Below are 25,234 nucleotides of genomic sequence, written 5' to 3'. Positions count from 1 at the left end.
AAAGGTAAAATATTTAATGATCTACTTAAAACAAAATATGAGACACTTTGTTTTTTGGGTAAAATTAATGATATTAATTATTAATTTATAATGCTATTAATTATTAATTTATAAATCTCGAAGTTAGATTATCTTGAATTTTCTGTATTCAATTAAAAAAGGAAATTTGTTTTTCTCATGTTACGAAGTCTTAATCACTTTCATTCAACTAAAATTAAGTTACATTACATTACGTCTTTATAGATACAATAATCTTACTTACGGCATTAATTATGTTGCATTAGTCTGTAAATTAGTAACGCAAATTGATGTAAAATGATAATACAATATCCTTCTATGTTATAGTTAGATTAACAAAATAATTAAGAGCCTTAAATAAATTAATAATCAATTGAGTTCCAGATATTTAGAGTTCTGCGGTGTTATTATTTTCGGTTCTATTTATTATTTCACTGTCAATTCAGATTTGTAATTGTTTATTTTATCGGAATTTTATCTCTGTTAGATAACGTTATCAGCTCACTGCATTGTCTGTGCCAAAAGAAATGTTCAGGAAGTTTAAAATAGATTTCCTTGTCACCATACTTCCTCCTTTCCAGGTATGCATTTCCATTGCTTTTTATCATTTCTGGGGTATATTAATTCAATATTTGAAGAACAGAAAATTGTGATTAAAACAAATCTTCAAAAAAAAAAAAAAAAAAAAAAAAAAAAATCAAAAGCTGTATAAGGTATTTATTGCATTCTCGTAGTCTATTAACTTAGACGAAACAGCAATAAAAATATGCATCATACTTGGAAAGGATGTGAGTAGGCATTAACAAGTAGAATAACAATTCATTGTTCTGTTGGATTGCTCTACAGGATTTTGGAATTTCCGGCTCTACAGTATTTTAGGTGCCCCCCACAGACAGTATATACTTACAAACTTCCACGCCTTCGAACCCGTGGGGCAGCCAGCATTGCTAACCACTATGCCGATCAGAGGGGATTGTTTGTAAATTATGAGATGATGTGCGCGATATATTGAATCAGTTGCAATCTATATCAGGAAGAACAGATTTAAAAGTGCTAACTCATAATATGCGTTTAACTGTGCGTTTGTTAATCCATAACAGTTGCATGAATTTTTTGTTAAAAATGTGTTTTTTAAGTAATTCTTGCTACTTGTTTAATAAAGAACTAATTGTAATTAATTTATCCAATGACAATAATTGATGACAATAATTCATGGACAGTGGCTTAGGAAAAACTCGTTACACTTGATTTACTGCTTGCGAGAAACTGAGGTGAACACTAGAGACATTTAGAACCTTTAATCTGTCGATGACTTCCTGAAGTAGCGTTGATTATCCGGAAGATGCTCTTAATCCATCATGGCAGAGCACCGGAACTATTTTTCATTCCTGTCACAAGCGGCTATATGTGCGTCTTCAAACTTCCGGTTGGGTAAGTTGGGGTTGGGAAGCTATGATGTTGTCGTTCAAATAATTGCATAATATCAATTTTTCTTAACCACTAGGTGGCAAAGCGTAAGCTTCTTTAAATTATATGCTATGATATCCCACTAACCCTATTCTTTGAATCTGTTTCATGGGGTATTTAATGTATTTTTTAAGAGAATTTCTTTTTCTTTTGTTCTTGCCTTTTTCTTTCTTTTTCTTTTTTTCCTTTCTTATATGTCTTAAGTATAAAATTATTTTAAAGTACGGATATGTTCTGGCATAATTTGGAAACGCATTATCTTTCGTGGGAAGTTTTATATTATATATTCTTTATTGATAGTAATGTATATTTCAACTATGAACTTGTTTAGCATTAGAAGTAATTACGTATATGAATATTAGAAGTTTGTTTAAAGTTTAGAGCACCTGAATAATTTAGATAGTTATCGAAACTGAGCATTTGTAGCAGGAATTGCTAGTGCCAGTTAAATTCTGTTTCGTTTTATAGTGGTAGGGAAGGTGGGAATACATCTGAGCTATATAAAAAAGGGGGCGGAACAGTGCTTGTAATGATAAGGGAAGGTATGCTAATTTTTAGAATTTGCTGCAGCTCTGGTTGTTAAGTAAATGTATGATACAGTTTTTCATGTCTGTGCATTCAATTGTGTAGTCATTGCAAGATGGAATATGCGTATTTTTACAGGGAGTCAAATTGAAATTGCAACATACAAAATCTTATGTTGGATATGTCGGAGTGTCTGTTTACATAAGCGTTAGTAATAGTAAAGTTTCGCAACAATTTTGCACATTCTGTAGCTGGTAGAAGGCGAAACAAGTGGAATCAGTCGTTAGATATTTCCTGTATATGCGTGGAACTAGTCACTATTGTAAATCGTATTTTAACACTCTGTCGTCCGCTTTCGTCATTACTTAAATAGCATGTCAAATATTCATCTTTTTCTTCTTCTCCTTTTTTTTATCCCCCCCCCCCGGAATCCTCTGATTTAGTTGAGACACTGGATGAAGCTTTAACGAATTCATCTTTTAAATATATAATTTTCTTCATACTTTGGCATTATCGCAAGGTTTAATTTATTGAAATGTTTACTAAAAATTAGAAATTAAAATGTCTGGTATACGAATAATGAGCCACCAGCTTTGCACATGAGCGTTTGATTGATAGATACACCATCCTAGTAATACCAACTTTGTCTGTCGCTTTGCACTCGGCACCACCGGGGATGCCGAGTGCAAAGCATTTATTCGCCAGCTTTGTACACAATACCTGTGTAGTAACACCGGGATTCGTCAGCTATACATGTCCCTACCGGACGACGAAAAGTTAATTCAACTTTTTTTTCTGAAAGTTCAGTCATGTAAACTACACTGAAGTGGTCTTTGCAAACTATATACGCAGTTAATAGACTTCGAGAAAGCGCAAGTGTATCCAACTTTCACGAGATTAGTTGGTCTTCAAAAAGTATAGCAGTGCACTTGGACAGAGACAGCCCAGTCCTTCAGTGACCATTCAACGAACAATTACTAATCGCTTTTTGCCACGCTTATGCCGTTTGCTGCCTATTTTGCCGCACTGACCATCACTTACTGTGTATGAGCTATACTAGTATCGTTTGGAAGTAACTTGAATGTAAAATGGCCTTATCTTCAACGACGAATCCGGCGTTTGCTCAACCCTCCGATGAAGGAGTCATATTTTAACGCCAAAAGGTTGTAGAGACATTAGGTTATTTGGAAGCAGGAGACTTGAAAAATGAGCAACGCCCTCGCCGGTAATCGAAACACAGACCTCTGGAATACGCGCCCAGAGTGCAGACCACTACAATACAAAGGCACGCTAAGAAGGCGGGAGAAATATCTTATATACTTCCCCTTTTAAAGGGCGACTGGGGTTTTTAAGGGACCCAGTCGCCAAATCCTGGGTGTGGAGAATCATCATCCGCCACCCTTATGTTGCGCAACTCGAAACAAGGCGTGTGATTTGTTGATCACTTTCTTTTGGTACCGTTAGATTATTTGAATATGGCAAAGCACGCATGGGTATCTGTCTCATGGGAGGATGTCCTCGTGGACGACTTTTTAAGGAAAAGTGTCATGTAATAATTTCACACATGGAGAAAACTAACCGTGCAGCTAGCCCATCCGACTGGAACCTCTTCTTACAAAGGCAAATCGTTCCTGTGGTGAGTAAGCATGGCGAGAGATGAAGGCGTCATGTACTTGTATACTCGATTACTGTGATAGGTAGCGGAGAGTATATTGCGAAAAAGGATGAATTCATTTCGTGCTGGTGTAGTATTGTTTAGCTATTTTATATAATATAGTTCAAATTTGTATAAGGCATCAAATTATTAAAAATTGCAATGGATTAAAATCAATAATTTATTTTCAGTCAGTTAATTCAAAATTATATATATATATGTAATAATAAAATTCCATAGTCAAGAATACACTTAAAATTCCAACTGTATGTTCTTTTCATTTTTTAATGGCGACGGTCTCTTATTTGAAAGTACGTGGAATTAAATGCACAGCCCCGTAGTCAAGTTGTTTTTCCCGTCTTTTCTACACGTACAGTTATAGAATGTTCTGGAGATATTTAAAGCGAACTGGAATGGCTGACGTCATTTCTTGGAAGCTCCGCCTTTCCAGAGGCTATAAAAAAACTCGCAAAGGAATATCGGGGTCTTTTCTTTAATGTAACGATGCAGTAAACTTCATACAAAAAGTAATTAGTAATTCTTTTTTATTTACACCGGAAATATGATTTTTTGTAACTGCTATTTCTCCTGACCAATAATAAATGGATCCTGTTTTTTAAACTTATCGTCTGATAATTTAAGCTACGACTACATCTATAATTCTTCACCAATCTATTTATTCCGGACAAAAGCTGGTACATCACATATATATATATATATATATATATATATCTTCGTGGAATATTAATACTGTAAGGAAAAGAAAAGATAAATGAAGCGTTTGCAGTTCAAAATTTTTAAAAGCTGCTTACTCAACAGAGGGTTAACCTAATATCAAATCCCTGTGAATGGTTTGGCTGCATAAGTGGTTTCTTGGTACCCCAATGTGTAATCTAAATACTAGTCTTTCCCTTAGAAAATCTTCAACGAACGCATTCTGCTATGCCTTCCTATACTGAATTAAACAAACATAATAGAAGGAATATCTTTTTCTGTTGAGAAAATAATCTTGGAAAATGGGGAAAATTTAGCTTTAAAAATGAATATATCAGCAGAATATGGAGATAACTGAAAAGAAAGGTTGAGAAATTTTATTGTCAAGAATCAATTGATTAAAAATTAGTTTTTCAAAAAAATACCTTTTCACAGTAGAAAGGAAAGAAATGAGAGGTATTTTAATCTTACAACTGAAATTGGATTTAAGTATGTTAAAAAGAGAAACTTAGCAAATGAGGATCCGGATGATATAAATGCTCCAGATATTCCATCAGAAATATCTAGTTTAAAAACCGTGCTATCTCAATAATTCTGGTCGCTGAAGTAAAATAAGCTATTGAAGATAATTTAACACATTTTAATTCAAGCATATCTGAATTCGGAAATTGCGGTAACAATATTTTTTATGTTGTCAATTACTAATATAAGGTTGAAAGAAGTTTTAGAAACTTAAAAAAAAATTATGCAAAATCTTCCCGTTGTCCCAAAAGAACTTTAAAACAAACAAGTAGATTTTGAAGGAAATAAAAAGTGCTGTTGTTAATTATATTTCTTTAAAAGGAAAAATTAAATTGCATCAATGTATGAATGTTCGTGTAAACCTTTTTATATCAATTGTAGTACTGTTTATATTATTTCAGTCTTATCAAGAAAGTACTTTCTAAGGCTTTCATTTAAAAGTTATAAATTATTACATGTATTAATTTTCTGAATACATCAAATTATGATTAAAAATATTATAAGAGATACGTTATAACTTAGTGTAGTTACCTATTTGAGTATAAAAAAGTATACGGATGCAGTTATTTTATTTGTATGTAGGGCCATGCATTTACGTCTTTGCCTCATGTGAAAAAATGCCTAGGCATAGCTCTGGATAATGCATTTACAATTTGGATGTGTTACAGTCGTTTTATTGTCATTCATTTCATAATATTTTTTCGTTTCCTTTTTCAAATGAATATTATTATTACAAAATATATTCCCGAAATTCGCTGCTAGTAATCATGTGCACAGAAAATATAAGCATTGATTTTTGATTTGCATAGCTCTCTGCTTAAAGAAAGGGATGCCTTCATGGAGAGCTTTTTAAGAAAAAATAGCTCGTATTCACGTTACCTATGTGGAAATCCACGAAAACGCCTGTACAGCCCATTGATGGGTTGCAGTTGATTTTGCAATGTTAGAAATCATTAATCCTTAAAATTATATTGACTTGTTTTGTAATTTATACATTTAATTTAAGATTAGATATCATATGTATAGTTAGAAAAACTTAAATTTAAACTAAAATGAGAGCCATTCTGTTTGCTTATTGGTAGAGTAAAACATTAACATTTATTATAGATGAGTACTTAATGTTTTGAATCCATCATGTAAATTTTTTTATATATTTTCGTATGACCTTATAAGGTATTTCTCCCGCCTTCCTAGCGTGCCTTCGTGATGTAGTGGTTCTGTACGCTGGGCCATTATTCCAGAGGTCCGTGGTTCGATTCCCGTCGAAGGCGTGTGCATATTTTTCATCTTGCGTCTTTCCTAAACAAACCTAATGTCTCTACAACCTATAATTTATGCTTTATTTATAGATATTGTTCTCCTACTCTTTTCTGTTTAGTGCAGTGTGTGCTATTATCTGCTAACCATTTTCAGTTGTACGAGTAAGAAATAAGTCTTTGAATTGGCCAAAGAAAAAAAAAAGTAAGAAAGAAATCGCCTGCCTCCGCTCTTTCTCTTGTTAAACAGTTTTTTTGTTCTGGTGCGTTTTTCTGTGCTTCACGCGATGTTTGCAGTCTATAATTTATGAATCAATTATTATCTACTCCTTTCTCTCTCTCTCTTTTTTTCTTTTTGGTAAACGAGAATACTTTAAGTTGTATCCTTTCTTTTCTGTAAGAATTCTTAGTTGCTTCAATTTTGTCATATTTTCGTCAGAGCAGGCCGAAATGTGTGATGTGTATTTTATTTGTCTATTGAAGCGACTTGTTGCTAGGAAAGACAAAACATGCATAGTTGAAATAGTAGGAAATACTTGTAAAAAGAGCTAAAATACATTAAATGCATTGTATATAGCAGTAATATAATTTTATTAAATTTTTAAGACATACCTTGTCGACTACTATTATAATTTACGTTTTAAAAATAATATCCTTAATTTCATACTACTGAGCTGTCTCACTTCTGCATTTTGTTCATGTTCCATCTCATTTTTTTATTTTTTTAACTTTAATTCCACAGGTGTAGTAGCAGATTCTTTTGATCAGCTACTACACCTTTTGATCAAGAGCTCAGCCGGAGAGATTTAAACTTTTTGTACAATAAATAGTAATGTATTGGCTTTACAAAGGACATTTGTTTTCGCTTAACCCTTTTCTGTAAGATAACTGAATTCCAGCAAGGATGATATTTTTGATGTTTGTCAATTGATTAACTGGCTAAATTTAAATTGCATTTTTGTTTAAGTTTTCCCATGTGCAACTTTGATAGGAGCCTTTTTTCTATAAAAAATTCCCATAATTGTATTCTTCCTAATCCATTTTTTCCTCTTAATTTCTTCTTGCAGTTTTCGAACGCTTTTCTGTAATTTATAACATAATATCTCAGTGAAGTTGCGATTGTGTAGGTTTCCTTAACATTTAAGCTTCCTAAGCAAAGTTACCAGATTCAAACATAAGGATAGCGTCTAATTTTGCTGATAAGTTGTTATCCTATGGCTGAATTGCGTAAGTTCCTTGTCCAACCATATGCTATAGGGTAATATGTTGACAGATATTAACTCTATGATAAAAAAATTTTTTTGACGCAAGTAGCACAGATTTAAGTTTCAAGAAATTTTCAAAGCTGTAAGTGAGCATTTGTTTTGCTCTCTTAGAAAACTATTAAGCCTAGGAAATGATCTGCGCGGGAAATCTATTTTCGGAGGATCCTTTGCTTTAGAGTTAGGGTTTGTGTCAGTTATCTGTTATCATAATTGCTTGCTCATTTCGCGGGAATTCTGTGTAGTTAAAAGATAAACAGATAGTTCCGGAATACATTGACGATTAGGAACAAAGAGTCAAATAAATGTTTACAAGTAACATAGATTACATCTGTTTCACAAACTTGTTTTCAAAAGCCCCAGAACAATAAAAAATCCAAATCATTGTTCAGGAGATAACGTAAAGTCTCCGCAGCTGCTAATTACCACATTCCTATGCAGAGCAGTTCATTTTAAAGTTTGCGCAGACAGACGTTCCTCTCTAAAGTTGTCGATTTCAGCAATGAGGAAACTTTGTCCAAGCTTAATAAACAATGCGTTGAAATAATTTTGTGGTATTAGAAAGGCAGTGCTTCCTGTTATATGAATTAAGTATGCATCCTTGAAGCAGATCGATTAAGAAGGGGGGAGAAGAGGAAGAAAAGTGCAGGTAGATGATGACTAGTTAAAATTTTATTTGAAATTGAGCTACGGAAAGGGGGGATGCAAACAATGTGGTCGTATTAAATTTCCACAATTATCTAGTATAGTTATGTGTGGGAACGTTCTTGATCATTTTTGGCTAGGCAGTTTGGCGAGAAGAGTTTGCTATTACGAGTGTGACTGGTTAGAAAGATAATGAATGCTTCATATTTAACGTTTTACGCTGCTTCTTATCAAATAATGTCTTTCATCTGAAGGCCATTGAAAGATATGGTTAAAACACATATTAAAATTTTGCAGTCATTTGTAATTCACTCATGCATACTGTATTTCAATCATTTATTATTATTTTATAGAGTTCCTTCATGTTTTAAATCTTCATATTTTATAGTTGGCTCTCAACGAGGTCTAATTTGAGTACCATTGGTTGAGAAACTGTCCCTTATTGCTTTTACCTTCGTTTGTTACATTCTCCCTGCCTGATGAGTGATTGTAGAGGCTTTCTGGCGGGGTCGGAACAAAGAGGGAAGCTCTTTATGTGAATCATTGCCGTGTGCGGGTTGTGTCAGGGAGGGAACATAAGAATGATAAAACGTCTGTCGACCCATGATGTCACGGCACTAAAAAGCAGAACCTTTCTCAGGTATGATTCACGGGTGGCCTGGAGATGGAGGCATGAAAATTAAAATAGTTTATTGCTCTTTAGCAATATAAATTACAATATGTGTTGCTAAAAGCTAAAAAGCTGAACTTTTTTCAGGTATCCTTCTCGGGAGGCCTTAAGTTAAAACTATAGTTTATTGCTCTTTAGCAATGTAAATTACGATATGTGTTTCCCAGATTACTGGAGGAAAACTTGTGAAATTCATTGAATGATTTTGTGAAGCCTAACTGGCTCTTATTGCGTAGACAAATATGAACAATGATACGTTTAGACAAATATGAACTTATTTTGCTTTCTCCCCTGTCAATTTTCTCCACCAAGAAAGCTAAGGACTGGTTTTCATCGCCTTCCTATTTCCAGGTATAAAAACCCACAGAATATTTTTTTCATCTAAATGGTTTACTTGGCTGCAATGAAATTTTCATGCTGAGGTCTAGAAATTACGTACATTCATAATTATAGTTTCTCGACCAGTTTTCTTTTAAATTTTCATTTTACTGTAAGATTTTGTTTCAGATTGAGGAAGTTGTAGTGATAAGTATTTTTTAATTTTCCAAAATGTTAATTTTTAAACTTAAAGCTTATTTTTATTTATATAATTTAAAAGTTTTATTGTTTTAAATACTTACATAGTATTTCATTTTAAAACTGATGGATTTCAGAAAAATATTATTTTAAATTTAATTCTAATTCGAAGACTATTTTCTTTGTTTTCCTTTATTTACTCGATAGTATTTGTTTACGTGTTTTGTGATACTTAATAATTTTAATATTTCTTAGAAACGTGTCAGTAATTTAATACAGTTCAGAAGAAAATTTTAGGATCTGTCACTAACGTAAAAAAATAAAATATTTCAAAGCATTTCATTAATTATCATAGAATTTATATTAATTTGAATAACTAATATCAAGTAAAATTTTAAGCTGGGAATAGTTTATTTAACATTTTCTATTAAATGCTGGTAGGTTTTTCAATTAAATGCAGGCACGCGTGAAAATACTTTTAAACTTTATGCTAACGAGGAACTGAAATATAAAGGATTATTTTATTAGTAAGCAGACTTAGAAAAACTGAATTTTTAAGAATTATATTGTAGTGCGCCTTTATCGTAGTCAGAAAGAAGTTGCTTAAATGCAGTTCGGATGTCTTTGGTATTCTAAAAGTTCTGTATGTGACAACAAATTTTGTAAATAGGTTATAAATGGCAATGTTTGGATTTTCCTTTAATTTCTTACTCCTTGCTCTATTCCTTCATAAATGCGGGGGGGGGTAGTATAAAATCTGAAAATGTACCTATTTAAGGCACTTAAATATTTTATTTTCGCCTAAACAATAAAAAGTATGGAAATAATAGAAGTGAATGGGATCTGATATATTTGTTTTTGAAATCCTTAGCATTTTATTCTTCAATACGTAAACATCCCTGTAAACAATTCTTCCTGAACTAACCATTTAAAAATTAAGCTCCATTTATAAAAAAAACCAATTGGAGCAAGTATACATATTTATATTTGCTATATGAAAAGATGTGTGAAAAATAACTAAATTTGGGAAAAAAAGTATTAGTAACACGAGATATTATTCATAAGAAATGGAAGAAAAAAATTACATATTATAATCAAAACAATGTGGTCGATATAACGCAAGAAATGAAAGTACTTTAATCCTAATTCAATTTTTTTTGACAGCTGTAACTCATTAAATTCATTTTTATTTCGAGAAAGGTTGCGGAGTTATCGACTGGAACACTTCTCTAACAGCATATGTCAAGCAACTGCTACGTTTAGGGAATTTTTATTGAAGACGCAAGTGTCCAAATTCTCACGAAACTTCTTTCATATTCCGCTATTGCTTTAAACCAACATATCATCTACTCGTCAAACTATGTAATATCTATTAAATTATGCTTATAGGAGGAAATGATGCATTTATTTCTTCTAGATATTAAAAATTGGACAAAGGAACTCAATTTAAATAATGCCGAATTGATATATTTATTCCCAAATGTCATTTGCCTTTCTGTATTCGATATTTATTCCCTCCTAAAATTGTGATTATGTACTATTATACTTGCATAAATAAGTCTGTCTATGAAGAGTGTCTGAAAATGGTCTTTCTAGTTCCCACTTTTTATTATTCACAGCCAGTTAAAATTATTGCTGTAATACATAGACTATACGAAGAAATTTCCACATATTTCATTTTTGTTGGAGTTATGTTAGTTTTGTATATTATGTGCTTATATCGTTGGAATAATGCTGTACATGTGTATCTTTGCTGTAAGAGTTTTTTGTTATCGCGGGATAGATCAGTGTGTGTATAATACAGAGGGACATTATTTCATGTAAATCGGAAAGCGCATTTGCAGACATTGTGTACTTTTAACTATATGTCCAATTATAAGCTCCTAAATCGGTCTCTATATAAAAATACTGTATGTATTAATACTTTTTGTTTTTTATGTACTCCATAAAGTGATATTAACAAAGGAAAGTGCCGTCTTTGTTTGTTAACCGTCTTAAACATCATGTTGTTGAATTATGTTTGCCATGTACACATTTACACTTGTCAGTTTTATTTAATACACGCATATATACACACGAGGGGGACGTGTTGGCGCTCTTTACTCTTTATTAATTCTTGATTACCGTCTAAATACTTATTTTGAAACCAATATACAGTAAATTAGTAGTAATTATATAATCGAGTTTGAAAGCATTCCAAAAATACAAACTAACTTACCGGTTATTGGTAAAGCCTTTAAACTCTGTATTTAAAACTATTTGATATGTACTTTGTTTGGATCAGGCTGAGTTATATAATAATGAAGATAACCTTACTGTTGCATGCATGAGATTCATGATATTTATAAGCATTCCAAGAAAATATTGCCTGCCTGTTTTCATTTTAATGTGATCACAACATACATTTTAAATTAAAGATGGCGGCGAGGCTGACGTTTGGTCGAGTGGTTAAAACCGTATAACTCTTGTCCCGGGCTTGGTTGCCGACGCTGAAATTATTTGCTGCATGGTTTTTTATGGTTTATCCCATATTTTAACATATGGACAGATCAGCTTGCTTTGAAAAACCTGTCAAGACCTTGCTGTAACGGTATAAACAATCAGCCATTAAGCATGCAGAACAGTTTACTTAATCACGATTGGCTGTAGGAATTAAATGTGTGACAGTTAGGGCTTGATATTTGGGTTTAAAAAAAGTTTTTATATTTTGATGTTAAGTTAGAAAACAGGTAATAGAACGTAATACAACGCTTAAACAAAAATGAAATATTTCTGTATTGCAAAGTCTTTGGTAGTTCTGGTTTTTAGTTAATTTCCAATATTCTCATGTGTTGTTACGATACTATCAAAGAAAATTTAAAGTTTATATAACTATATATTTCGATAACTGACTACAGCTCCAAAAAGACAAGTGTCTTCAACGAAACTGACAAGTTGAGGTTAAGAAAAAGCCAAATAATTCAAGTACAGTCCCCCAGAGCGTATTTTTAAGTAGTCGAAATAATTCACGCAGAATCCTCTAGATCGTATTATTTTTAAGTGGTGTTGCTCGAGTTACATAAGAGTTTTGATTGGTTCAGTAAAAGATTCTTATACACTGTTATGCTAATTTAGGAAAGTATGTAGTGTAAGTTTTATGTGCCTCTGATAGTTTTATATGATTCAAAATAAAACTCTGACGATGAACTCTGTGTAGTAAACGCTGACGATGGATTATACCTACATGAGTTTTCAGAAAACAGCAAATTCATAGATTTAGTGAAAGACTTGGAGAACTACAATTTATTTTTCTTTCCTTTCTTTCGAAAAGGTTTTGTTCATATCCTGGAAATAACGATCGAAGACCCGTTATTGTCCTCCTTTTATAGGTTATCTAATCTGAGATGGCTTCGTCATTTGTTGCAAATTTGCAGAAGTGAAGAGATAGATGGCAGAGTCGTCAGTGATAGTGACGAGGCAGATGACACTGCTTTTGACGACCCTTCCCAGTGACGAGATAGATGAAGGCCGCCACTGACAGCTTTTCTTTATGTTGTAATGAAAACGTCAGTAAAGTAGGATAATAGTGGAGCGTTAGGAAACAAAAGAATTTCCATCCTCTTTTAATAATCTAGGCGTTAATGTCTAACATTACTTAGTCCTCATTAGAATAAATCCTTCATTTTACATAGTCTTCCTTATACATGCTTTGTTTTACAACATCCGTAATTTAAAAGGGATGCGGAATTCTTCTGAAAGTAGATAGAGATGAAATGTTATTTTGAAACGCATTATAACTGCAGACATTTTTCACTATTTTCTGAGTCTTGTGTTAAATGTAAGGATTTGAATTGAATAGTCTTACTGTTGAAATGAATCCAAGAACAAATACCATTCAATTAATCTCTCCTGTTTGGTTCCTGAAAAATATGACAAATTGAACAACTGTGGATGTTATTATTTCCTTAAAAGATTTCGTGCCGTTAAAAGTGGATGTTTTATGTATCTACACAAAAGGAATTATGTTTGATCAATAGCAATGTTTTATCTTTTGGGGATCTATTCATTTGATAACCATTATAAAAGTGCTATCTTTATTCCGTGTATGTCTTATTACATTGTGGTAAATGAAAACGAAAGCTGTCATAAGCAGGCACTGGGGACTAGTAAGATGGATTTTATATCCAAAATGGTTTTCCCATTTCTAATGCTAGTTACTTTTCGAGGGAAATAGAAATAAAGCAATAAATGAATGAAAGATTTGGTCTGCTTCGTATCTGACTGTTAATTCATGCACTCAAGATGAATGTTTATACTAAATCATTAAATATTTTTATTGTTGCTTTTCGATCCTGCTGTTTATCTTTCTATGAAAAGAAGCTTACATCACAGAGATAATTTTTCCCTTTTTAATTGAATTTCCATAGTGTTTCTGTTTGTCGTTCTTAATAATGTGCTAAATGTTTGCATTTTACCATGAGGGAAATCAAGACGGTTATGTTGACTTCTTCGGATACATCATATCTACATTATAGTTATGGTAATAAATACTTAGCAGTCGATGCATTCCGTTGCTAGAAATCAAACCCAAACGGAAGTGTTCAATGTGTAGTGACTTCTACGTTTTTCAGCCGGCCGTAGACAAGATTTTAAACATCTTTTCATTATTAAAAAAAATTGCATTTAATTAAAAATATTTTATTCAAAAAAATTGTGCCACATACAATTAGAGTTTTTGCCCTTGTTACATAATTTCACCAAATGTTGCATGCAGTTATGTCGCCAATTGTTATTTACTACTTCACCTACTGCTGTAATATTTATCGTTTCCAGATACTGATTGTTACAGTTTTGAAATTCTGTGCATTTTTTTTTAAAATTAAAGATGAAAACATTTTATCTTTATTTTTAAATGATTAATAAGTACCTTTGCTGGATTGTGCAAAACTACTGTGTGTCCCAAGACAAACCGAACCCACAGCAAGGGAAGAACACATGAACTGTGAGACGATATTATACAAGTAGATGAAAGGCAAGACCCCTATGCCCAGTTCGGTTTATCTTGAGTCACCTTGTACAATACTTTGCTATTATAACAATTAAAAAAATAATGTTTTTTAAATAATAAAAGCATAGTTTTTAAAATTTTAAAAGCACAGCGAGCACATACATAGCATGCTGAGTATATGTGGCTTGAATAAACATTCACAAAAGTGATAAGGCTTTTGTCTTCGCTAAAATTGAAAAGAATTTATATTTTTGGGCTTTGAAAATGTCAGCGCAGCGCTTTCTCGTTATTGTTTTGTTGATACCCGTAAACTAGGCCTAGAACTATTCCGTAAACTATTCACATTATACTGGGGGGGGATATATTTGTAATATATGGAGGAAATATATACATATTTGGATAATGAACTTAGAAGAGTTTTCTTTATGTATCTTGTTCAACGCATTACGTAAAAGAAGTGCAATAAATAAAGTGAAAAAGTTCAGAATTCACTATATAACAATATGTATATAGTGTACATATATCATTATGGCGTTATGTCCATTAACTCTTGCATTTATAGAGTGTGCATGTATTCACAAATTCTTTTATAAATTCTTAATCCTAATTCTAATCCTATTTTATAAATTCATTTAAACATTTCCAGAAACTTGAGCTGCTATTTGAATTTTATATTTTTGTGTAAAATTTAAACTTTTGGACTCGGCTAATCAGACGGTTTTAATAGAACCGCATTCACAAAGATGGACTTTTAAAACTCTAGAAAAACCACTGTTTTGTTGATAATAGCGATATTTATTTACTCGTGGTTTAAGGTAACATTCGCGTAGTATCCCAGCCGCGGTATGTCTAGAAATATTTTAACAGGAAATTACCGTATAACCACTTTATTACAAAAATAAGCGTTATTATTTCTCTCAATTTCCAGCGCAATTGGCACCACGGAAGCCATGTCTCTTCTACTGATGATTCAATGTATCCTTTCCTAATTATTTAAATTAGGATGTCCCAACTTAGCAACGATATTTATTTGTGTTATATGGAAAGAGTTGATCAATAGCAGACAACATGAAGAAGTGACAGCCAGGAACGCACGTGCTCTGGCCTATGGGGTTATAGTAAGGGTCATGTCGGTTGCCAAGTTGAAGGGCGGGCGGCTGCCTTCTTGGCGCCTCAATCGGATCGATACGTGATCGATACTAGCGACCCTGGCGGCGTTTTGCTCTATCACGCCAGCTGAGTAAGAAGCCGTCTGTGAGTGCAATATGGTCAAGCGCGTAAACTTCTTCCTCGTTTTGTTTGTTTTGCTAATCTGTTTTCTTTTTTTCCCTGCTCGCTAATCTTGATCGGGTTTTCGGCGAGCTGTTGGATTTGAATGACTAATTATTCGGATTTCATCGAATGGACTCTCGATTCTTTGTCTTTGATTAATTATTGGTTCCTTATTTATCTTAATACGAGCAAAGAAGAGGTTAGTAATTAGCTCCATTGAGACTAATTTTAATTCCGGTTTTGAACAGTAGGCGTGTGTCTACCCTTTATTTGGATAAGAAACTTATCCTGGGTTCTGTCGAGAGCTGCTGAAAATAGTTCTGCTTTTATTCTGTTACGCCTTGTTATAACGTGGAATCCGGTGTTACGCGTATCAAAATGTTTACTTTTGAAAGTTGTTCATTTTTATAAGAGAAATGTTATTTTATTACTATTATTTTTTTACGTATTTGCTGCATTGATACATTTTGTTATTCAATGATATCACTGGGTGAGACATATTTTGCTTAAAAGAGATTTTAAAAGTGTCTTGATGGCGTAACTGATAAAGGCAAAGCACGCGAGGGCGATGGCTATCTGCGTAACGAGAGGATTGACTTCGTGGAGGGCATTTTAAAGGAACTGACTTGTAACCACGTCACACATGGAGAAAACCGCGAAAATTCCATACACCCAGCCCGTTCGCCGGAATTTGAATCCGAGTCAAACTACCAGTGTTCAGCGATTTTCCTGCTCGGCGGCCTGTGGGCGCTTGATGATAGAACACTGAAAATTCGAGGCTTGCTCTTCTGACCACCGGGATAATGTATTTTAAAGAAAAAATGTTTCGGTGTAATTTGCGGCATTCTTTAACGTTGTAGATTTGACTTGTAGCTATTTTATAAGATATCCAAGTTAGGTAATATAACAGACTTTGCATTCGCGAATCTCGTTCAGTGGACAAAATTTTTTGTTGTCACATGGTTTAATTGATTATGGCGAAACACGCAAGAGTTATCTGCCTGAGGGGTAGAATTCCTTGGTGGAGGTTTTACTGTACTTCTGGAGTATACTGGGAGGCTTGTATTCACATTACACGTGGAAAACAATACGAAAACGCCCATACCGGGATTCGAACACGAACTGAACTGCTGTTTAGCGGTCTTATCCACTCTGATACTGATATGTGTTTGAGCCAAGACGTTATTTATAAGAGCTTGCAACATATTTTTAATGAACGTTTAAGTTGTACAAATTTTTAGGAAGTTCAATGAAACATTTAATACTTTTATGAGATTTATTAAAAAATAAGAAAATGGCTTTTAAAAGTAAGTTGCAATTTCCATAATAAATATTCCCGAAAAAACTAATAAAAATACTGAGATATTTCAGAATGTACTACCGCCATAAGAAATTCATTACTATTATTTGTGTAAATCACGAACTCTTAGTTTTCGACCGTTAACGCTGCCACCCGTTTACATGAACTAGATTTATAGGGTTTATTAAAAACAAGGAAACACATTTCAAAAGTGGATTACATGTACTGATGGAAAGTTACTTTTTAATTAGTGTAAAGCCTTAGGGTGTTTCGTAATATGTAGGCATAATAAAACAAATCTAATGTTAATTCCATTTTAAAAATATTTATTCATTAGCGAAAAAAATTAAATGTTTTGAATCACAATAATGTTATTTCAAGCGCCTATAGTGTTGCAAACATAATGCGCTTGAAAACTTACCTAATGAATATGAAAAATAGTAGTGTATATGAAACCTATAATCAGTAACTATTCATAAAAGATAAAATATTTAATATTCCTGCTGTTCACAATGATTTTGTATATTCTTTTCTGAATATCCTGACGCGTTAGTTTGAGAAACTGGAATTTAGTATGGAGCTTTACGAAGTATTGTATTTGGGTTGACAAAATAAACCATATAGTGGAGTGTACTTAAAAGCTTCTAAATTGGAAATTATTAAAATGAATTTTTCCCTCTCTTTTTTTTAAATGAAATAATAAATGCTAATGAAAAGCGTTGGTGAATGCTCATTAGCATTTCACGGGTTGAAATTTAAAGAGAAGAAACGGCGAAAAATTGAATTTTTGTACAAAACTTGTGTTTCATGTTCTGAAGGCCTTTTTTTGGGGGGGGGGCAATATAGAGTATGCAATAAAGATAGCCGTAGGCAAGATTGCAATTAAATATTGATTCTAACATGAAAATTACTTAAATAAGGTAGATAATTTGAAAATAGTTTCTACACTAAGATTGCATGTATAAAATATTAAATAAATAAAAGTAAAATACAAGATAATAAAAAAATACAAAATAATAAATAAATAAAATAAAAACTTTTTATGCAGTCCCTGCAGAATAAAAATTTCAATTAATAAAATATTTATTATACTTCAATTAAAGGTAAAATTCTATTCCATTATATCCAAAATTCACGGTCCAAGAACAGGCATATTTAAAAATATTTATTAAGCATGCTTCTACAGATTTTATAAAGTAAAGCAAATTTTGTTCTTATTTTATTAAATCATGATGATATGTATATGAAACGATTATTTTATTTATTTATTTGAATTTTCTATATTGACGGAGCTGTGCATATCGTTAGATTTATTTTTATGGAACTCACCTATGCGCCGCAAATTGTTGAATTTGTTCTTGTAAAATTATCTACCTTATTTTAAGTTCTTTATAATCCGAAGTTTACGTCTGGAATTAATATTTCAGAAAACAAAGGTGGGAAACCACTTTTTCGGAAGTCTTGTCTCCTTACGACACGTAAGTCGTTGGCAGCATCTAGAGATGAAAATGTAAGTGGGAAAAATAAAGTTTCTTTAACCCGTAAAATGACACTTTGCAAAGAAAGCATTCTTTGTATTTGCAAAGAAATAGAAAAGTGTGGAAGGATGAATAAAAGAAGGCAGCTTGCACGCCACGAGCACTGAGTCGTTGCCAATTCTGATGCGATGTGAATCACGAAGAGCGAATGACTAAGCATGTGGTTTACCGTCAAGTGCATCAAACCCAATGAAATATTTCTGCATATGTCAGCTTTCAATTTATGCCCCATGCAAAGTTTTCTTCCACTGCGAACAGTGCAATCATGCTGTGGCTTATTTTGTGGGTATGGAAAATGTCGCAAATATGTAGACCTAGTCGCAGACATTTACATTTCATTTTCTTGAATTTTTTAAAATACGTATGTTACTCTGAGTGTTGAGTATCAGCAGTGTTATGACATTTTTAGTAGAGTTGTTGTCCTTTCAGGAATGCAAGGAGGATGTTTGGTTGATTGCTATTATTTTTAGCAGTTTTAAAGTGATTTGTTATTGAAAGACCTCCGAGTGTAGTATTTTAAATTATTACCCATTTCATATAAATGTATTTAGCATAAAAGAAAAGTTTTGGTTTGGTTTATTTAATTACTGAGGCCCGGTGGCGCAGTCGCTAGCGCATCGCGCAGCAGCACCACAGGTCCGGGGTTCGAACCCCGGGCTGGGCAAGGCCTACTCAGCCTTTCATTCCTTGATTTCCATCCCTTGGGTCGATAAAATGAGTACCAAGTTCGCTTGGGGACTAAACACTGAGGGTCCTGCGACCAAGCTGACCACTTGTTCAGGGCACATGCTTACGTACCCCGGGGCCCACGGTCAAGAAAGCAGATTTTCGGGGCACTGCAGGCCATTAGGGCTGTTTGCGCCACTGCGGTTTTTAGTTTTATTTGATTACGGCAATTCTCAAGAGTTCTACTTGCCTAAGGAGAGGGATGCCTTCGTCGAGGATTTTCTGAGGAAAACTGGCTCGTATACACGTCATGGAGAAAACCACGAAAGCGGCCATGTAGCCAGCCCGCTCCTCGAGATTCGAACCCTGTAAGGATCCTAAGTTTTACTAACGTTTATTTTATTTTAAAACTGTACTATCACTTCTTATTTTCTTCTTCCGGCCAGAATTAAATGCTTTAACATGTTTATGCAAATTGTCTTGCTAACGCCCAAGTACTTACGTTGTGGCTTTTTGCCAAGCGGGAGAGAGAAGGAGTTTTAGGAAGCAAGCCGCTTGCCACTGCAGTTTTACGAGTTTTCACTCGGTTGCTGGTTGCCTTTAAGGCCAGAGGTTTAGCCCTTTTGATATTTGCAAACGTTTTGTAGTTTCAGCAGCTCGGCGTACTACATACGTACCCTTTTTAAATAAAAGCCAGTCTTAGTGCTAGGCATTTGTATACTAATTTGTATTTGTATTACTATACTTTTAGTTAAAGTTAGTAGTTTTTATATTCTTACGTTCAGACCACAAGTGGTTGGTCTCTGTATTCCGAAGTTCGGAAGTGCCCGTAAAGTATTGAAAATAAAGGGTTTCGTATACTCTTCCTGCTTGTGTCGTCTGTTATACACAAATCTTGAAACATACTGTGGGTAAAAAAAAGTAATTGCACAACTACATTTATGTTTGCAATTAATAAAAAGAAGCATTAAGAAGTAAAAAAAAATGGGTATTGCGAAATCAGAATAAGTTTAATCATCCAAAACAAACAGAAAAATTACAATAATATAAATAACAATGCTTTTTTGTAACAAAATTAAAATATCTCGTATCAAAAAAGTATTTGCACACCTGCATGAATACAAAAGAAATAAAATATATAAGCAAATTTCAAATAACTAATATTTAGTATGCATTCCTTTAGCATCTATTACTGCTTGTAATCTTGCTGGCATTGATTTAATTAAATTTTCTGTAACAGTAGGGTCAGTATTCGACCACTGTTCAACAAGGGCTTGTTTAAGGGCAGATTTGCTTGAAATCTTCCTTTTTCTTATTTTTAAATCCAAATAATTCCACAAATTGTCCAAAGAATTTAAGTCTGGTGATTGTGGTGCAGTGGCAAGTTTTCTGGGTACATTATAAAGGAACCACATACCTGTTACACCGGTAATGTGCTTGGGATGATTGTCTTGCTGAAAATAGTACGAATTACTGATACCCAAATTTATTGCACTTTGTGGCAAGTTATCTCGCAACACATCAATATAGGTTCGAGCTGTCATATTCCCATCAATGAAACACAAATTACCAACTCCTTTGCTAGCTATGCACCCCCAAATCATACCAGAATCTCCTCCATGTTTAACTGTAGGTAACACATTTTTGGTATGAAAAGCAGTACAAGGTATTCTCCAAACTAATTTCCTGCCATCTGATTTAAAGATATTGAACTTACTCTCGTCGGAGAATATGACATTTTTCCAGAAATCAATTGGCTTATTGATATATTCCTTAGCGAATTCACGTCTCTTCAGTCTATTTCGTTCAGTTATGAGAGGTGTTTTCCTTGGAGATCTCCCATAAATGTGTGCATCGGGCAGGACATTTCGAACATTTTGGGCACAGATTTGAACTCCAGATGGTGAAGCGACATCATTGGCTAAAGTAATTGCACTAACAAATGGATTTTTCGATGCTTCTCTTATAATTTTTCACTTCATTCGCAGTGAAAGTTTCTTTGGGCGTCCAGAGCGCAAGTTATTTGATGTGTAGATCCTCTTTCTTTATGACGTCTTATAACATACCGAACAGTAGAGAAGCAAACATTTACTTTTTTACCTATTTCTGGATAACTTGGCCATTTTCACGTAGAGAAAAATTTTTTTCTCGCAACGAAATCGGCAATTCAGATTTCTTAGGTGCCATTACAATTTAAAATCGACAATCAACTGATAACGTTTTGATAACACCTCCTTTTATAGTCGTCTTACGTATGTTATTTACTGGGGGATGACTTTCAAATAATAGCATAAAAATGCAAATTTGCTAAAGTTGAGTTGAGTGTGCAAATTTTTTTTGACATTAAGCTATTTTAACATTGTTGCAAAAAGTGTTTTTTATTAATATTATTGTATTTTTTGTAATTAATTTAAATGAATAAGCTTATTCTATTTTTTAAATGCCAATTTTTGTATTTCTTAATGCATTTTCTTATAAATTGTGAACAAAAATGTATGTGTGCAAATATTTTTTGTACCCACTGTAGCTTGAGTAAACTCCTTGTTCGTATTCAGGGCATACCATGTTTCCAAAGCAAATCAAGAGAAACACAAGTCCTGACAAACCAACTACCAGTGATAAGCGATTTTGCCGCTCACCCGCTGGTAAGCCGTGCAAAAGAAAAGAAAGAAATTCAGCGTAAGGGGCCCTTTTTGCAACGGTGAAGCTGTGCTATCGGAACTTGTTGGTAATTTTACGAAGGAATTCGAATCTGAATTAAAAATTTAGAGGCATGCAGAAATAGAATGTCTTTTATCTGTTTCAGCGAATGTAAATTGAACATTCGAAATCGAATGTATTAACATTAATGAATTTTTTCGTTGATGAGTAACGCAGAAAGAAAGAAGGGTTTCTTTAAATTTCTCTCAATAAAATACTAAATATTTGTTTATTTTGGCTTGTGTTGGGGAATTTGATGTATTTAATGCTTAATTAATTAAAAATTGTTTACACGGATGTTGGCAGCTGATAGGTTTAAAGATACCGATTCGTTTAGATTACGGTAAAGTATACGCGTTTTGTCTGCGTAAGGAAAAACAAATTTAAGGAAAACTGGCTGGAGATTTTACGATACTGAAAGAGTTACTTGTTGAATGTTTGGTGTGGATTGGTTGGGGTAATTTGATTACGGCAAATCACACGAGTATCTGCCTAAGGGAAGGTATGCCTTCGTGGAGGACTTTCTGATGTAATCTGGCTCTTATGTACGTTACTCACGCGGAAAACCTCGAAAACGCCCGTGCACCCAACCCATTAGCTGGGATTCGAGGCCCTGGTGGCCGCTGGTGGGTCTGAAATGAGGTAGCACTATTTTGATTACGGGAATGCATATGATGTCTAAATGCCTGAGGGAAAGGGTGCCTCCATGGAGCACTTTTTTAAGGGAAACTGGGCACGTATTCACATTACACAGAGGGAAAATAACGAAAATTCATGCAAGCTACTTTTGAGCGGAATGTGAACACGGGTCGAACTACCAGCGATTTTGCCGCTAAGCCGCTAAAAGGGGAATATGAAATAATAGCACTTCTTTGAAACAGTAGAGTGAACTTTCAAAGTTTGGAAATATATGAGCTTCTGCGATAAGACTGCATCTTCAGGTAACTGGTCTCAAGGACGAAATTTATCTCAGATAATTTGCTCTATCCTAACCCTTGATATATATTATGTGCCATGTAAATTTCTTCGGCGCGTTTCAGTGCTTGCGTGGCCCACTAATGGCAGAGCAGTAAGAACTGCTGAATGCTGGTAGTTCGACACGAGTTCCATTCCTGGTGAACTGGGTGGCCGCATGAGAGGTTCTGCGGATCGTCTCTAACGTGAATAGGATTCAGTTGTTGCGTGCATTTTTTCCCTCTATTAGTTCAAAAAAGTAAAAAGGCAGTTTTTCTTTTAATGAAAAGAATATATTATTAATCAAAATTTCATTTATTTTACGCTGATTATTAATACAGATGTATTTCATTAAAAGGAATTTTTTTCACTGTTAATCTTATATATTCCAGCTTTCTCTGAATGGGTTTTAAATTCAAAGTAACTTACTTTCATTATAGTTTTAAACAACGTGAAAAGTCTTTTTTTTTTTTTTTTTTTTGTGGTTTGGTTTATGTGGTTATGGAAAAGCCTCGAGGGCTATCTACCTAAGGGAAAGGATGCCTTCATGGGGAACTTTCTAAGGAAAATTGGCTCGTATACACATTACACGTGGGGGAAAACCACGAAAAAGCCCATGAAGCCAGCCCGTTCGCGGAATTCGAACCTCGAACCGAACTACGAGTGTTCTGCGACTTTATCGCTTTGCCGTTTGTTTTTTGTACTGATAAATCAAAAGAAAACTAACGCCACACGTTAATTTTTTAAAATTTGAAACTGTCAGTGAGTTCTCTGTATTAACTGTGTATGCTTAAAATTGTTGTAGCCAAGAAATTATGCTGTGAGTTTGGTATTGTAACAGCAGTGAAAATTTATGAAATTTCATAAATCTATTTTAGGAAGTATACCTGTTTTATTAACTGCTACTTAGACTTATTTTCTAAAATTAAGTGAAATTAATTTTTGTTTTAATTATATAGTGTATGTTTAAACGTTTTCTTTTATTTTTTGTTCTAGAAATAGAAAGATGTCGAGGAGGACAACCTACGATGGACTTGAACCATGAAAAATGTCAGGTGAGACATACAAATATTTATCTGCAGTAAATGTATGTGCTGTTTCTCTTTTTTAGAAAAAAGGGTGAGTTTTTTTTTTTTTTTTTTTTTTTTTTTTTTTTTTTTTTTTGTATGTGAGTTAGAAAGGTCAATGTAAACAGCTACTTGATATTGTTGGAATGGATTTCCGAAAAGGTTCGTGTGTTTTCATTTTCCCTTCAGACCAATCATTTTCTTTCCTTTTAGGCTTAACAAGGGTTTGCTGTTTTTCGTAAAGATAAAAAAGTGTAAATAATTGTTAGAAAGTTATTAGTGTTGCATGAAGAAAGTTTTCAGTTTTTCAGGCGAAGTAGTTATACTGACCAAATTGTTAGCTATGTTTGTCTGTTTTAGATAACTGATTTCGTTGTCTCTCATTTCTGGTAAATAATCGCTACATATTTTGGCAAATTTTGTTAAAATTTAAATTATTGCTTCCTAAGGCAGCTTTTATTTCGAAGTTTTTCAAAATATTGTAGTTGTAAGCCTGTAAATCGAAAAAGGGAAACCTGTAATGCCTAGTATTTAATCTAAACACCTTTATTCATGTTACTGTCCATGAGCAGATACTCGCTATAGATATTTCAAAACGTACTGTTTTCCCCCGGGAACAGTGTATTTATTGTTATTGAACACTTATACCTGTATTATTGTTCACTTATGCGTAGATTGTACTATTTCGCAGAACAATAGTTTGATAGATTGTATGAAATCCATGAGAGTACTATGGCTCTTCAGAACAAACTGATGAGTTTAACAGCAATAAACGAAAATATTTCGACCTCGCTACTACTGACAGCAAATGGCGCTTTCACACTGCGATTTGGCCGAAGCCGCTCATTAATATGCCTTGGACCTTTTGTTTATTCACACATGTTCATACTAGATGAGAATTAACCGAAAGAAAAGTATTAATATATACACTTTGATAGAACGTATGTATCAGAACGAATAGATCACTTCATATCTTGTGAATAATAGTAACGTGTAAGAACAATTTGACATTTAAACATTCGTAAAAACCGTGATAGCAATGGCATTGACGATGATTTATATGATATAGATGTGATAAACAGATACCTGTATTTCACATTCACGGTTCATCTGTTCCGTTTCTGCATGCTAATTGCTCCATGTCTATGATTTTCGTTTTAAATCGTTGCATGTTTTAAGGTAAAACCCGAAGCATGATTTGAAATGTGATAGTATGAGTGTTATTGACCGTCGAAGTGAGTGCAGATAATTCCATATAATTTCAAGGAATAGTATATCTACCATGTACCGTATCACTCTGGAATGAGGGTCTATTTATATGTTAATCAAGTATTAGTCATTGCATTATTGAAAATCAGGCAAAGGCAGCTGACGCTCACATTGTTTACCTCTGCTGACTACACGAGATTCCAGTTTGCAAAACCCTCTCTCAACTGGATTATGGAGGTTAGGAAGCTTGCTATCTGGTAGAATGTATTACAATTCCAAGCACATATCGCTG

The 25,234-nt window shown here is 33.5% G+C and overlaps 1 protein-coding gene across 5 annotated transcripts in view; it reads left to right on the top strand.

Moving 5' to 3' along the window:
* LOC118188183 (uncharacterized) overlaps positions 1 to 25,234 on the top strand; it is a 441,836-nt gene that overhangs the window by 192,247 nt on the left and 224,355 nt on the right. For all 5 annotated transcript variants that reach the window (XM_085809431.1, XM_085809430.1, XM_085809429.1 and 2 more), the window contains one exon: positions 23,663 to 23,721. The gene's annotated coding sequence lies outside the window, so the exon portion shown is untranslated. The remainder of the gene's footprint in view (positions 1 to 23,662; positions 23,722 to 25,234) is intronic.

Source organism: Stegodyphus dumicola, chromosome X2, assembly GCF_044657685.1.
Source record: "Stegodyphus dumicola isolate Sdum_Otavi_A_Nest chromosome X2, ASM4465768v1".
Lineage (NCBI taxonomy): Eukaryota > Metazoa > Arthropoda > Arachnida > Araneae > Eresidae > Stegodyphus > Stegodyphus dumicola.
The sequence above is the reverse complement of the archived record's forward strand: the minus strand, read 5'-3'. Positions and strand labels throughout refer to the sequence as shown.